General features: G+C 45.4%; 1 protein-coding gene across 2 annotated transcripts in view; it reads right to left on the bottom strand.

The window, feature by feature from the left end:
* The window catches only part of ZFAND6 (zinc finger AN1-type containing 6), a 36,373-nt gene extending 26,460 nt beyond the window's left edge, over positions 1–9,913 (bottom strand). The window contains exons 1-2 of one of the 2 annotated variants that reach the window (XM_027887003.1): positions 9,819–9,913; positions 6,975–7,064 (exon numbers count right to left, since the gene is read on the bottom strand). The gene's annotated coding sequence lies outside the window, so the exon portion shown is untranslated. Of the gene's footprint in view, positions 1–2,935; positions 3,007–6,974; positions 7,065–9,818 lie in introns of those variants that run through there. The other variant, XM_027887002.1, reaches the window with a different exon arrangement.
* Positions 9,914–12,680: the final 2,767 nt, after the last annotated feature.

Genomic DNA, 12,680 nt, shown 5'->3' with positions numbered 1-12,680 from the left:
GGGCAGGTGACCCTTTTTTGGATATGCTGACACTCTCTGGGATGTCATTATTCTTCTCCCCCCTCCCTTGTGCCTTGGGCACAGGGCAATTAGCAGAAATGATCACTAAACCACTTGGGAAACTGGGGGAGGAAGAGGAGGGGAAAAGAGCCAGTTGGGTTGGCTCGAGCCACTAATTTAGAACAATCTGAGCCAGGCTTTGCCTCCAGTGCTTACAGAACCCACTCTGCTGGAGAGTGGCAGGGAGCACCCAACACCCAGGGGGGGATCCAAAGCCCACATCCCTGTTTGCAGGGTGGGCATCTGCCCTCCCTAAGGCTCAGGGATGTTTTACAGAGATCAGCGCATGGCAGACGAGCATCCTGCTCAAAGCAGCACTGGGCAGACCCAGAAAGCGTGGTCACCATCCCAGCTCATGCTGGGCCAACCAACTCATGACACTGGGCAGTGCCACCAGCAGACAGTGACCTGTAGGGCACAGACATCCTCTGCCTCATAAACAGGGGAGACAGAATTCAGTCCTGCATTTTGTACACAGAGCTACAGTCACTTTTAAGAACCTCTTTCTCCCATCAGAGATGTATATTCCATCCTGGCACAAGAAGCAGACACATAAATCCCACAGCACACAACACATTCACAGTGTTTAAGATCTGCAGATGGAGCATGTGCAGGAGAAGGTTTTTATGAACAAGAAATGCTGGAACAACCAATCGCCGTGCAGGGACAACACAGGTCCTGCCAGCAACGGCTTTGAATGCAGGCAAGAAACATTTGCTGTAGCCTGAATACAGAAGTTGTACAGCTGTGCCAGCTAAGTGGTGTGTTTATCCTTTAGGGCATATTTGCTTTCTACAAACAGCCTGCATTAGAACTGTATACATGTGGCTGGAGAGTTGAACATTTCACTCCTGTGTTGAATAAATCAGGAAAACTGGTCCCAGATAATACAACTTTACTAAGTTGGGGGGCAGAGGGGACCCAAGAATGGTTGCTCAGTGATCAAGCGACAGGAACCAAGTTACCTCATGTAAGCAGCTTTTTCTTGTTCTAAGCAAAACCAGCTTTTGGTTAAATGTAATATTTAATAGCACACAAATACTTTAGTTGGCTTCCTTTTGTTTCAGCAATTTCAATACACATATCACAAGTCTACAGAAATTTGAGTGAAGTTTATTATTCTTCTTGTCCTAACCTCATACACCTGATCTAGTCACCTTGTCTAGGCCTAGCATCACATTCAAGTTAAAAAATGAATAAAAATCCAGGTATTTAACTGCTTATGTATTCTGGTCTTAAACATCTCCCCTGGTACAGGAGATCTGTCCCACCTCTGAGCTAAAAGACCATACATAGTCACTGCTCATTCTAAAATACTATTTCCAGGGTTTAAATATAGAACATTTAAAAGTGTTATAAACAGGTAAAAACAGATGACAAGAGTGAATTAGTGATTCAGACCTATAAGCCACTGGACCACGGCAAGATGCCAGTGTGTCAAGACTCTGACATATGTAAAAGTAATCCATACCCAGTATTTTGGGCAAAAACAGAATGGCTCAATGTAAAACTGAAAGAATGAGGTATCCTTTAAAAATAACACTTGTTTACATTCAATAGAGGTCTAAGCAATTGCTTTCCACGGTCATTTGGAAGACTGTTGCTCAATTTTCACATCCATTCCTCTATCACCATGACTAATCATGCAAAACCTATCAAACTCCTCAGACTCAACAAGTATTAGAGACACGAGTTATTTCTTTCCAATTCCCAGGAGCAGCTGTATATTGACACACAAGTAATTTCACAAAAATCAGGAAATATTTAGGGAAGTAAGAAAATACATTTCCCAATCTGAAAGCCTTGTTTTGGACAAGGCCTCATCTAACATACTTGTCAAAGATACAGAAAGGATGGTTAATTAAAAGAAAGTCTCTATTTCATCTGAACCCCCCCTTGCTTCCTGCCTCGCCACTTCCTGCTCTCCCCCCTCTCACCCTATCCCATGCCACCCGTGGCAAATCATACTTTTCCTGTTCCTGAAGCCCTTTCGGCTGTGCAAAGTGTCACTAAAAATACCATATATTATCAACCTGGTACACAAACCGAAAATAATCTTCCCTCAAATAAAACACCTGTTATCATTAGGCAATACAGGTTTTCAAAGAGATTCTGACCTTTCTCAAAAGAAAAAAAAAATACAGTCCCCCTTCCCTTTTTTCTTTTTTTTTTTTGGCTGGAAGGGTAGTAGCTCTAACACAGCAGTAACACTTAATTTTCCTGCCTGTGTTTGTAATCAGAGCTCTGGCAGACCCAGACACCCTATAAAATGTATTAAAAAAGAGAAAAATTGCCATGTTTTACATAGTTTTTACATATCTTTGTTCCAAACGCTAAAGACCTGTGAGACATTCATCTCATCAAGAACAAACACACAGACAACAGCACAGCAGCCTTCAGTGATACAACAAAGGACAATTTAAGACAAACGACTTGGAGCAAATGCTATCACTGAATAATCCCACAGCAGCTGTCATAATTAGTTACCTCCAATCTCATCAGAATCAGGGAAGTTAGAGTTAAAATCGAGCTCTCTTCCTGTAACATTGTGTAACTCCAAAACAGCAGCATTATCCTCGCTATTTTAGAATTAACATTTCTCCATAAGATAATGTGGAACCACTCGATTCTTCCACGCCAGAACACCCGGTGCAAGCCGACAGATGACAAAAGAAACTCGGTCAAGTTTGAGCCTCTCTCAGCACCTTATTTCCTGTCTAAAGAGCCCTTTTGTTCTGCTTCCCTGCATAAATGTTAATATCCTGCCATCATTAGCGAGCGAAACGACGAAGGGAAAGCCCCACGCACATGAACTCCGCTGCCCCGGCGGGCGGAACGACGCCACACGACGCGATTAGAACCGCAAAATTCCTACCACCAAGATCTGCACAATTCTCTGCTCGCTTCACCCCAGATTAACTTCACTTGGAGCTGCACTTCGGCGCAACCTACCCCGGGGCCCCGCCCCCGCGCTCCCATTGGCCGAGACAGGTGGGGTCCCGCCCCGCCAGTCGGAGCGCGCTCGCCGATTGGTGGAACGGCCCGTCCGTCACGCAAAGAACTTTTCCTCGCTAGCAGGTTAGGCTGGGCGGGCTCGGGCACCCCCGGCGCGCGCTCTTAAAGGGGCAGCGTCCCGCTCCCGCCGTGACAGCCCACGGCCCCCGGCACGGCCCCCCGGGACATGCGGGGCGCCCACCCCTCCCGGCACACAGCCCCCCCGGCCAGGGGGACCGAGGTGGGGGGACAGCAGAGCACCTTCTCTTCTCCCGCGGCAATTACACAACTGCCGCTTGCTCCATTTCGGGGGATAAAATTAGATGTGGGTTTGGAGCCCATCCGCGCTTTAAGGGTGACTGGAGTTGCCCTGGGAGGCCGATCGCACTATATAAATTAGTAACCCCGGCTAAAAATACATCGGGTGGCCGGTTCCAAAGACTTCCACCCATTTAAAGCATGAGTCAGCAGGAGCTCCGCAGGAAGTGACTGTCTCCATCCCACAAGGTACCACGGCTCCTGCCAGAAACTTTTTGTGCTTATTCAGGCTTCACTCGGCTGAACAAATTTGCAAGATTCTGGTCACGTTGTGGCAACAGCGTTTCTCACGGCAGAGCTTCCCCTCAGCACTAGACAAAACCCTGTCCTTTTAATCCTTAGATTAAAAGTGTTTCTTTTTCCTCAGTGCAAATACTGATCTGGTTCCCTACCCATCTATCCACTGAAAAGAAGAGTAAACACAAAACAAGGCTTGATAAATATTTCACAAGGGCAGATCTGACACCTGGTTTGAGACAAACCTTGCCCCATTCCAAATAAGCAACACGAGGAAGAGCCACAACACGGTGTTCCCTCCAGCACCCACAAAGTATCATCATAGTTACACAAGACTTATCTGGGCAGCAAGGCTGCCTTGCATAAAACATTTTCATGTGTTTACTGTAAAATAACTAAAAATATTAAGCTAGAGGAAGATATAGCACTTGTCGGCATAAACATATTCGGGTTGTTTTTATCCTGCGCAGACTCCTCCTTGTTTCTGGCTCTTGCCACCTTTCTTCTCACAGTGCTGGAGCTGCCTGCTTTGCCTTAATTCACCCACTGCCAATACCACAAAATGGGGATGTTTTAACTTCCCTAATACAGATTAAAACGTCCAAGGCAGTTTAGCATTCTGCGTTACTGCAAATACCACACAAAAAAATATTTACAGCTAAGTACTCCCTTGAGCTGTGAAACACCAAAAAGAGCATTAAAAACACCTTCAGGAAGGATATTTCATTCTCTAAAACTGTGAAATAGCACATTTTGTGTTACCTTCTCTTTTAGAGCAACCTACCATGCCACAAATTCAAATAGGACTGAAAAGCAGCAGTTGGTACAGCTGTAAGTTGCTATGCAAGAAGCAAGCATAGAATTAACAATATTCACATAATTTCCCCCACAGTACCTAAAATATAAGCTGAAAGGGCCAGACCCTAACCCTTGCATCTGAATTCAGTGCCCTGCCAGAGCCAGCACTGCTGGAGGTTAATCTCAGGTCCCCTGAGGATAACTCTGAGGTCACACTTACATGACAGTTTTTTGACCAACTCTTATCTAAGCAATCAAAACCAAGAACACAGTTCACACAAACAAAACAGACCAGTAAAGTGTCCCTTAGGTATCACAGTAACCAATCTTGGAAAGCTTCAATTTAGAACGCATTAACTTTAGGCCCATAAAAACAGCAGCACAAGTCACGAATCGCACCAACCAAACTGCCTAGGGTTAGAAGACCCAAGAACCCTAAAGTAAGTGTTGTTGTTTGGGTACTTTCAAAAGGAGGGAAAAAAAAAAACAAAACAAAACACACTACCCCAAAGGTTTCCAGGTCTACATGTATGCTATCACAGCAGTCTCACCACCTGGCAACAGCAACAAAAAGTAATTTTTATCATAAAACATCACACACTTCAGCTCATGCTTCTGTTACACAGGCAACTCGGAGCTCTTATCACTAGGAGGGAGACATTTCTGCCCCACCTCTCCCCCCGTCACACAGTCTGGCCGACTCCCACAGCCCAACTCTGGTACTCATCAGCCCCTTCCACCTGCCTCCGAGTCTCTGGGCTGGCAGAAGCTTGGCCAGCCTCTGATAAGCAAGAGCATGGCTCACCCAGAACACAAGGAGGATGGCAAAGCACATTCTCCTCCCTCCAGCACTGACCACCCAGATTTGCTTACCTCATCTCATTCAAAACCAAAACAAACCCACCCACACAACACAATTGTCAGTAATACCACAAATGCCCCAAAGGAGGTTTGCCATCCTCCTAAAAGTGAAGATCCAGGCATCATCTGCTAAGTGGGGTATCCAAACTAGGTTCCCTAGATCACTGGATTAGAAATCTGTATCCAGATGTTAGGAATCTGAGCATAACAAAATTGCTATTCAAGTTATTATCCCATGCTGAAGGAGACCTAGTGAAACTAGACATTAAAATAACTTAATTTTTTAGTGTCAGTTTCTGCACAAAACCCACTTATTTTCCCTGTAAACACACATACTTTCTGGAGAAAATGCAGAAGCACCATTTTCACGTCCAGGCTTAAGTTAAGCCTCTGCTACTCTTACAGTATCTGTGGCAATGCAGAAAAAAACCTGAAAATAGCAGATTGCAGCTGCAAGAACATTAAGCAGGGAAGCTTTGGCAGCAGTGTTAAAAAAAAAAAAAAAAACAGTTTGGTGCTACCCAAACTTCACACTGAGGACAGTAACAGAAAACACCTGACTCTCACTTGACTATTGTGATCATGGAACAGCCAAAGGGCCATTTGTTCCGTAATCTCACACATACACAAGACAGCAAGTTTGGAGGACTTGACAGCTCAAAAGATCAAGAACAGAGCCTTTCATCTTCAAGTCACCAGTTCAGAGACAAGAATAGTAGTGATCAAAAGCTACATGTGATAGCTGTTCAGGGATTAGATGAGAGATGGTTACTCGCTGTCCAGTTCCCAACACAGCAGCATAAACCACAAGAGCTTTCTTCAGTGTTTTGCACCTGTTTTTCCGTCTTGAACACATTACACCTTCTGGTTCTGTACATGTTAATAAGTAGCAAAGAAACTGATCTGCTGGGTGCACATACCAAACTGGCATTGGAGAAAAGGACTTTACCCTCTGGTTGTCAATTATGTCAACACTAATGCGCTGAACTTTTTATTTCTTATTATTATAGTTCTGACTTTGCTTTTCTTATTAGAGACAGATTTGAAAGTAGTATTTAGCTTCTCATTCCTTTCACACTCTCAGATGTTGTAATCCTGTTTATAAACAATAGTTCTCAAACTTGCTGGGTATTTTTGGAAATACATCAATTTTAAAAGCACATTAGCATTTGAGAAATTATTCTGAGACATTATTGCTGATTTTTTTATCAAACCCATACAACATTAACTTCATAAGGGCAATGTCTGCATAAAGAATGGAAAAAAAATCCCTGAGTGAAGAAACCAACATTCCTTTTCATATCTTACACATTCTTCAATACATTAGTGTACAGCTTCTGCAGAGTTTGTTAGCAATAGCCCCTTTCCAACCTGACTTGAGTTTTAAAAGTCTGCATAAGTACCTGGAATTTCCAAACTGGATAAGCAAGATGAAAACAAGTTCAGAGTGTATGTTGACTGAAGGTTCTGGGAGCAGGGGTTCATTGTCCTGCTACAATCACCAGTACTAAAAACAATCTTCTACACAACCCCAGCAATAAACAGGTCATAGTTCTTAGTAGTGTATTACTTCCCGAGAATTAAGTTGCTGATGAAAAGCCAAGATCCTAGAAACCTACCAGGAAACTTATCCTTAGCTGTAACTAAGGAGGCCCTCACACACAAAGAATTCAACTTGCTATTCCAGGAGTTTAAAGAGAACATACCAGACTGATGAGATTTCAATAATCTTGAACTTTGAGATTCCTCTTGCTGTTTTCAATCCAAGATGTACTACTGCTCTGCAATACTCCGACCTGGAAACAACAAAGAGGCGCACGTGGTAAATACCAGGTCTTCAGAGAGATCTGGTGACTTGTCTGGACAGCAGCACACAAACACATTCCCCTGGCAGTTTTAGCAGCTGCCTCAAACCACCCAAACCTTAGCTAACCTGAGAAATTATTGCTCATTCATGTTAAATCCCAACCGCCTCCTCCTATGTAGGGAATAAACCCTTAAGAGAATCATTTGTCCTGCTCGTATCCCCCTGGACTATAAAGCTGGACATCCATAACAGGTCTCAATCTCTCAGCAGTTGCCACATTGGTTTAGTTTGAGGGGGTTTGTTCATGGGTTTGTTGAGGTTTTTTGGGGGGCTGTGATTTGGTTGGTTGGGTGGAGTTTTTTGGGTTTTGTTTGTTCTTTTTAATCAGAACATGGAACTGTAACTTGTGCAGCTGCACCACCAAGGCCTCTGGTGATAGATGGCCACAACACTTGCCTCACTCAAAGTCCTTGCAAAAGGATCTAGACATTTAAAAACACATTTCCTTGACATCAGGTACCTCTTGGGTGGAGCAAAAATAAGCATACTACAGTTTCCATTGAATTCAGCATGGTCCAAGTACATTTAAATGTAATCTGTAATACTCTTTGTGGCTCAAATCAAGTATCTTGAATGCAAGTCATAGCCCATTCAGTACTAAAAAAAGAAAAATAGAAAAAGCTGCATAGCTATTAGCTGCCAAGAAAATAGAGCCAGAAGTTTGTATACTTCCAATTCTCTCAGAAATCAGACTGATTAATATAGCTGTTACAAAACGACACACTTTCACAGAAACAGGGATTACCTTTATCTGTAACCATAGCAACTTTTCAGTAGTTTGTGTTAATGCTACTCTCCCTCTGATAACTTGCCACTATCTCTTTCAAGCTATTTGTGTAAGGTTTTCACTGTGCCATCTGAGACCCTGAAGCAACAAGAAGTTGAAATGTAAACTTACATTCTTTGATCGCACTCTTAAAAGTATGCAATGTCACACACACTGTTGTTCATTTTTACCATAAATTCAAGATTAGTCAAGAAGTAAAATAATAACAGTTAAAAATAAATTTAACATGATTCACAGGTTTTTATGGCAAACAAATATTTTAAGAGGTATTCTATGAAATACATACAGGAGACAGTTTCTCCAGTACTGAAGAATGTCTTCTTTAACTGCAGAGTAGTAAACCCAAGAAATTAGGCCACTGATATGACATACATTTTGTTATGCAGTATCATAAGAAACAAAAATCCTCCCCAAACATACTTATTTTGGCCTGAACAAATATACAACCGATCAGAAGACAGCCAGCCCCCTTGTTCTATATTAGGTGATAATAAATATAAACAACAGGTGTAGGTACCTCAGCACTAGAAAAACAAATCGAGCAAAGCTATAAAAGTTAGAGGAGAGACAGGAAAGAGACAAAGGAAGGACTTTACTTCCTCAATTGTTGAGCTACCGTCATCCACAGATCAGATAAGGACTCTGTGACAAGAAATTATTTAAGATGACATCAGACAAACAAAATCATTTGCTGGGAAGTAGGAGGAGGAAGAGGATAATTTCTTCTTTATTTTTTTTTTCCCTGAAGCTCACAGGGCAGCTTACCGAGCTGTGCCCTTCTCTCTCCAGCGTACACAGAGTTTGGCACAGTTAAGATGCAAGCAAAGAACCTTAGAAGAGTGAAAGAAACTCGGCACGCTCTTTGCTCCCCGTAATTCTTACGCAATGATACCTATTACAGGACAAGTCTGGACAAACACTCGGGGAATGGACTCCAGAACACAACGGTGCACTTGAAGTCAGTCCACGCAGGGGGTGAAGCAACTACCATGGTTTTGCTGAATGCCTCCACATTACATCAGCACACGTGGTGGAGGCTTCTGTATTTAGCTGTTGTTGCTATTAACAGTAAGGCTGCTGCCTTTTTTTTCCCTTAAGATTCCCCAATCCTAACATTCCGTGGAAACACAAGTGGATTTTTGCATCCCTTATCTATATCACTCCAGGCTTTTTACCTAGAGTCAAGCGTGGGTTAAATTTCACAGGGTTCTTGGTGAACACCAGCACAACACCAAAAACAACTTCTCACACGAAACTCAAAACTACCACAGGCTGTATTAAGTTTTAACCCCCGGCTTAACCAGGGGGGTGCCACAACCCCAGCTGAATTTGGATCCCCGGTACCCCTGTCCCCACACCGGCCAGAACCGCTGCTCTGGGCTCACCCGAGGGGCAGCGAGGCCCGGCCAGGCGGGGGGAGCCCCGGGTCTGACAGGGCACCGCCGCCGGGTCCAGCCCGGTCCCCACGGCCCCCAAAACCCCCGCGGTCCGTGCGGGGCAGGGCCTGGCCAGCGCAGCGCTGGCGACGGGCCGGCTCTGCCTCTCCCTTCCACCCAAGGACACGAGTACAAACACCTCTGCCCCGGGATGGCTCCTGCGCACGCAGCCGCCCGCCGGGGGTGGGGAGAGGGACGACGGAACCACCAAAAAAGGCAGAAAAAAACACCCGCAGAGAGCCCCGCGCTCGCCGCCGCCGCCGCCTCGCAAGCCCCGCGCCCGCCGGGTCGGGGGTCGGAGGTGCCCGGGGTGGGGGACACGACTCTCCCCGCAGCCCCTCTGCCGCTCCCCGGGGGCGGCGGGCGGCCGCAGCCCCCCCACACACCTTGCCCCGCCGCGGTGTGGGGCCGCAGCTACCGCCGCTGCCCGGCCCGGCCCGGCCCCGCCGCGCTCGCTCACCTTGGCCGGGCCCGCCGCGCCCGCCCGGCCCCGCTCGCTCCGCACCAAACTTTTTTTTCCCCTTTCTCCGTGTTTCGTTGCCCTCGGAGTGACGCGGGCGGGCGCTGATTGGCCGAGCCCGGCAAGGGAGGCCGCGGGGAGAAAGGGGGCGGCGCCTCGGCCCCGACAGTAATTATGGCAAGGCGACGGCGGCGACGTCAACCACGGGATGGTGTTTAAAGGGACAGCGGCCCGTCCCCCGCCCCCCCTCCCCCCGCCCTCAGGAGTGACCTGAGGCGAACGCGGCGGCGGGAGGGCGAGCGGGCAGCGGTGCCGAGCTCGGCACGGCGTCATCCGCCCTCCTCCCGCCGCAAATAAATTCATTTCTCTGTAAATAAACCCCTGTGTGTGTGCGCCTGCGGCCGCTCCCTCTGCCCTTCGGATCCGCGAGGGGAAAGGTTTCCTGCCAGAGCGCGGTCAGGGCGCTCGGTGGGGTCAGGTTCTCACCCGCAGCCCCCTCGCCTCATGTGCCCTGTAGGAAGGCAGCTGTGGAGTCCCTTGCCACCTACACTGTCACAGGCTTGTCTCTGTTTTCTTTTCTCATGAGGCTCTGGGACAATCCACCACACCTTGTTTTCATACAGACTATTTCCACCTCACAGCCACTCTCTCTTAATTATATATGTGTATATATATATATATACATATATATATTATAAAGTGTCCCTGTCACAGGTGCCTCTAGTCCACATCACGCAGGAAGGTTTAAAGGTGAGATTTAAGGATGATGAGTGACTTGGCGGCTCAAAGCAGATAGGAAGGGAGGATGGGATTCCAGGGAGATGAAACAAGCCAAATAAAAGAGGAATTTTATCTGTGGATAGCAGAGGGAGCAGGCCAAGGCTGGAGGAGCTGCCAGGAGGTGAGTGGCGTTTGCAGGGAGTTTTGGAGGAGAAAGAAAAGTGAGCGGTTGTGAAGCCAAAGAACCTGAGGATGGGTAGAACATGTTTCCATTTCACAGAACCACAGAATATACTGAGTTGGAAGGTACCCATCAGGATCATCGATTTCCTAGGGGAACTGTGAACAGATTTTAAAATTTTGAGTCTTTTTTTGAGCAGAGGAACTCCTGACCATGTCAAGAGGATACATAAAGGTTTCAGCAAAGATAAGTCCAAGCAGAGACCTCCCTAGGAGTTCACTATCACCCGTGTTGTGAGCTGAGTAGGTAGATCCATAAAGCTGGCAAAAGCACTTAATGGGAAAAAGCATCTAATGTTTTTTATTTTATTTTGAATATCTTTGATCAACACCAGAAAATGCTGGTGCAACCAGCATGGAAGTGCTAACATAGCTTTACAGCTATTTCAGTAGAGATTATTCACTCTTGGCTGTCTTAGCTGATGCAATAGGTTTTCCAAATGCCAGGTTGCATGAACAGAAGATGACCTGCATTGCATGTGGGTATCACAGCATTCCCCACAACATTATTTGGAGCGCTTTCATGGTCTTGGCAGTAATCATAAGGAGCTGTGGGGAGTGATGATCATATTCCTCAAAGCCTCTCCATGATCATCTTTTTTTTAATATGATTTTTTTAAAACCCTAAATTCCCTTTGTTTGCTCTCAGACTGCTTTCTTTGTGTCAAGTGCCATCTCATCATTAGAAATATAAATGCAGAATACTGGGGTGGAACATTCACAGTGTTTAGGAAAAGGCCAACTGATTCTTCTGCAGTTGTGAGTGACCAGCACAACAGCTGGCAGTGCAGCAGTGGGAATAAAAAAGGAATTGTGAACAGTGAACAAGACGGTCACCTCCTGCCAGGAGTTATTGACCAGCAACACATGGTGGAACAAATGTTATGGTATCAGATGTCATGGGGGGGGGCAGCAGAATGTTCAGATGTGATCTTGCTGAAGTTGTGTACGAAGCTTGTCATTTTTTTGATGTGCCAAAATGAGAAAACTCAGTTACAGTAATGCTGGAGTAAGTGGGTTTCTTGGAGCATTCAGAATCAGTGTGTTTGGTACAGTCAGAAGCTGCTACAGCTAAGAAGAGGCAAACAACTGGGAAATAGGGAAAACAAAGTTTTATGCCATTTGCACAAAAAAACCCCCAGTAGTCAAACTGTCTCTGAGGAAGAAAAATCATAAAGCAGATGGCCAGGCTTATTCCTTGGGTAGAATAAAGGATGCAGTTAAAAATTTAATGTACATGTTGTTCCACTGTGAATGGAAGGCATAATATTGAAGAAACAGTGTTTGATTTTCTGATTTATGGATCTCAGGACTGATAGATTAAAAAACCTGGCTGAATCCAAGTAGGATAAGGACAAAGAGGGAAGTGTATAACCAGAGAAATGAACTAAGGTGTTAACCACATGGAAGGGCATCCTTGGCTCTGAGAAAGGGTCAGAAATCAGCTGAAGAGTCAAGAGTGATCCTGAGCCAGTAGCTGAAAACAGAAGCCTGTTTTCTGGAGAGCACTGCAGAGAAGGAATTAAAAGCTATTGGTCCACCTTAAGTTGATCAGAATAGTTTTGATTTTTAAGAGTGCACAAATGTTCAGCAGGACACAGGATTGCCTGAAGTCCATGGAACTTCAGTGGGATGTTCATCTTCATGGAACAACTTTATTCTACCAGGCATGATTTTGCTTTGATAAAGACACCCAAAAGAAGCTACAAGCAATTAAATAGGGGATCCCAGTACAAGCTGAAACACCCAGGAGAGAGGTGAAAGGTTTCCCAGCTATGCCAGCAGTTTGATGATGTACGGCAAAATGGAAAAATCAGTGAACATTACTTCCTCATTTATAACATCCCAACTGGCACAGTGTTTATTCTCCTTGACCTGCATTACTTAGATCTGCTTTCACAT

This window comes from Empidonax traillii, unplaced genomic scaffold (assembly GCF_003031625.1).
Source record: "Empidonax traillii isolate 1590-97213 ecotype Southwest subspecies unplaced genomic scaffold, ASM303162v1 scaffold201:size1909950, whole genome shotgun sequence".
Taxonomy (NCBI): Eukaryota; Metazoa; Chordata; class Aves; order Passeriformes; family Tyrannidae; genus Empidonax; species Empidonax traillii.
The sequence above is the reverse complement of the archived record's forward strand: the minus strand, read 5'-3'. Positions and strand labels throughout refer to the sequence as shown.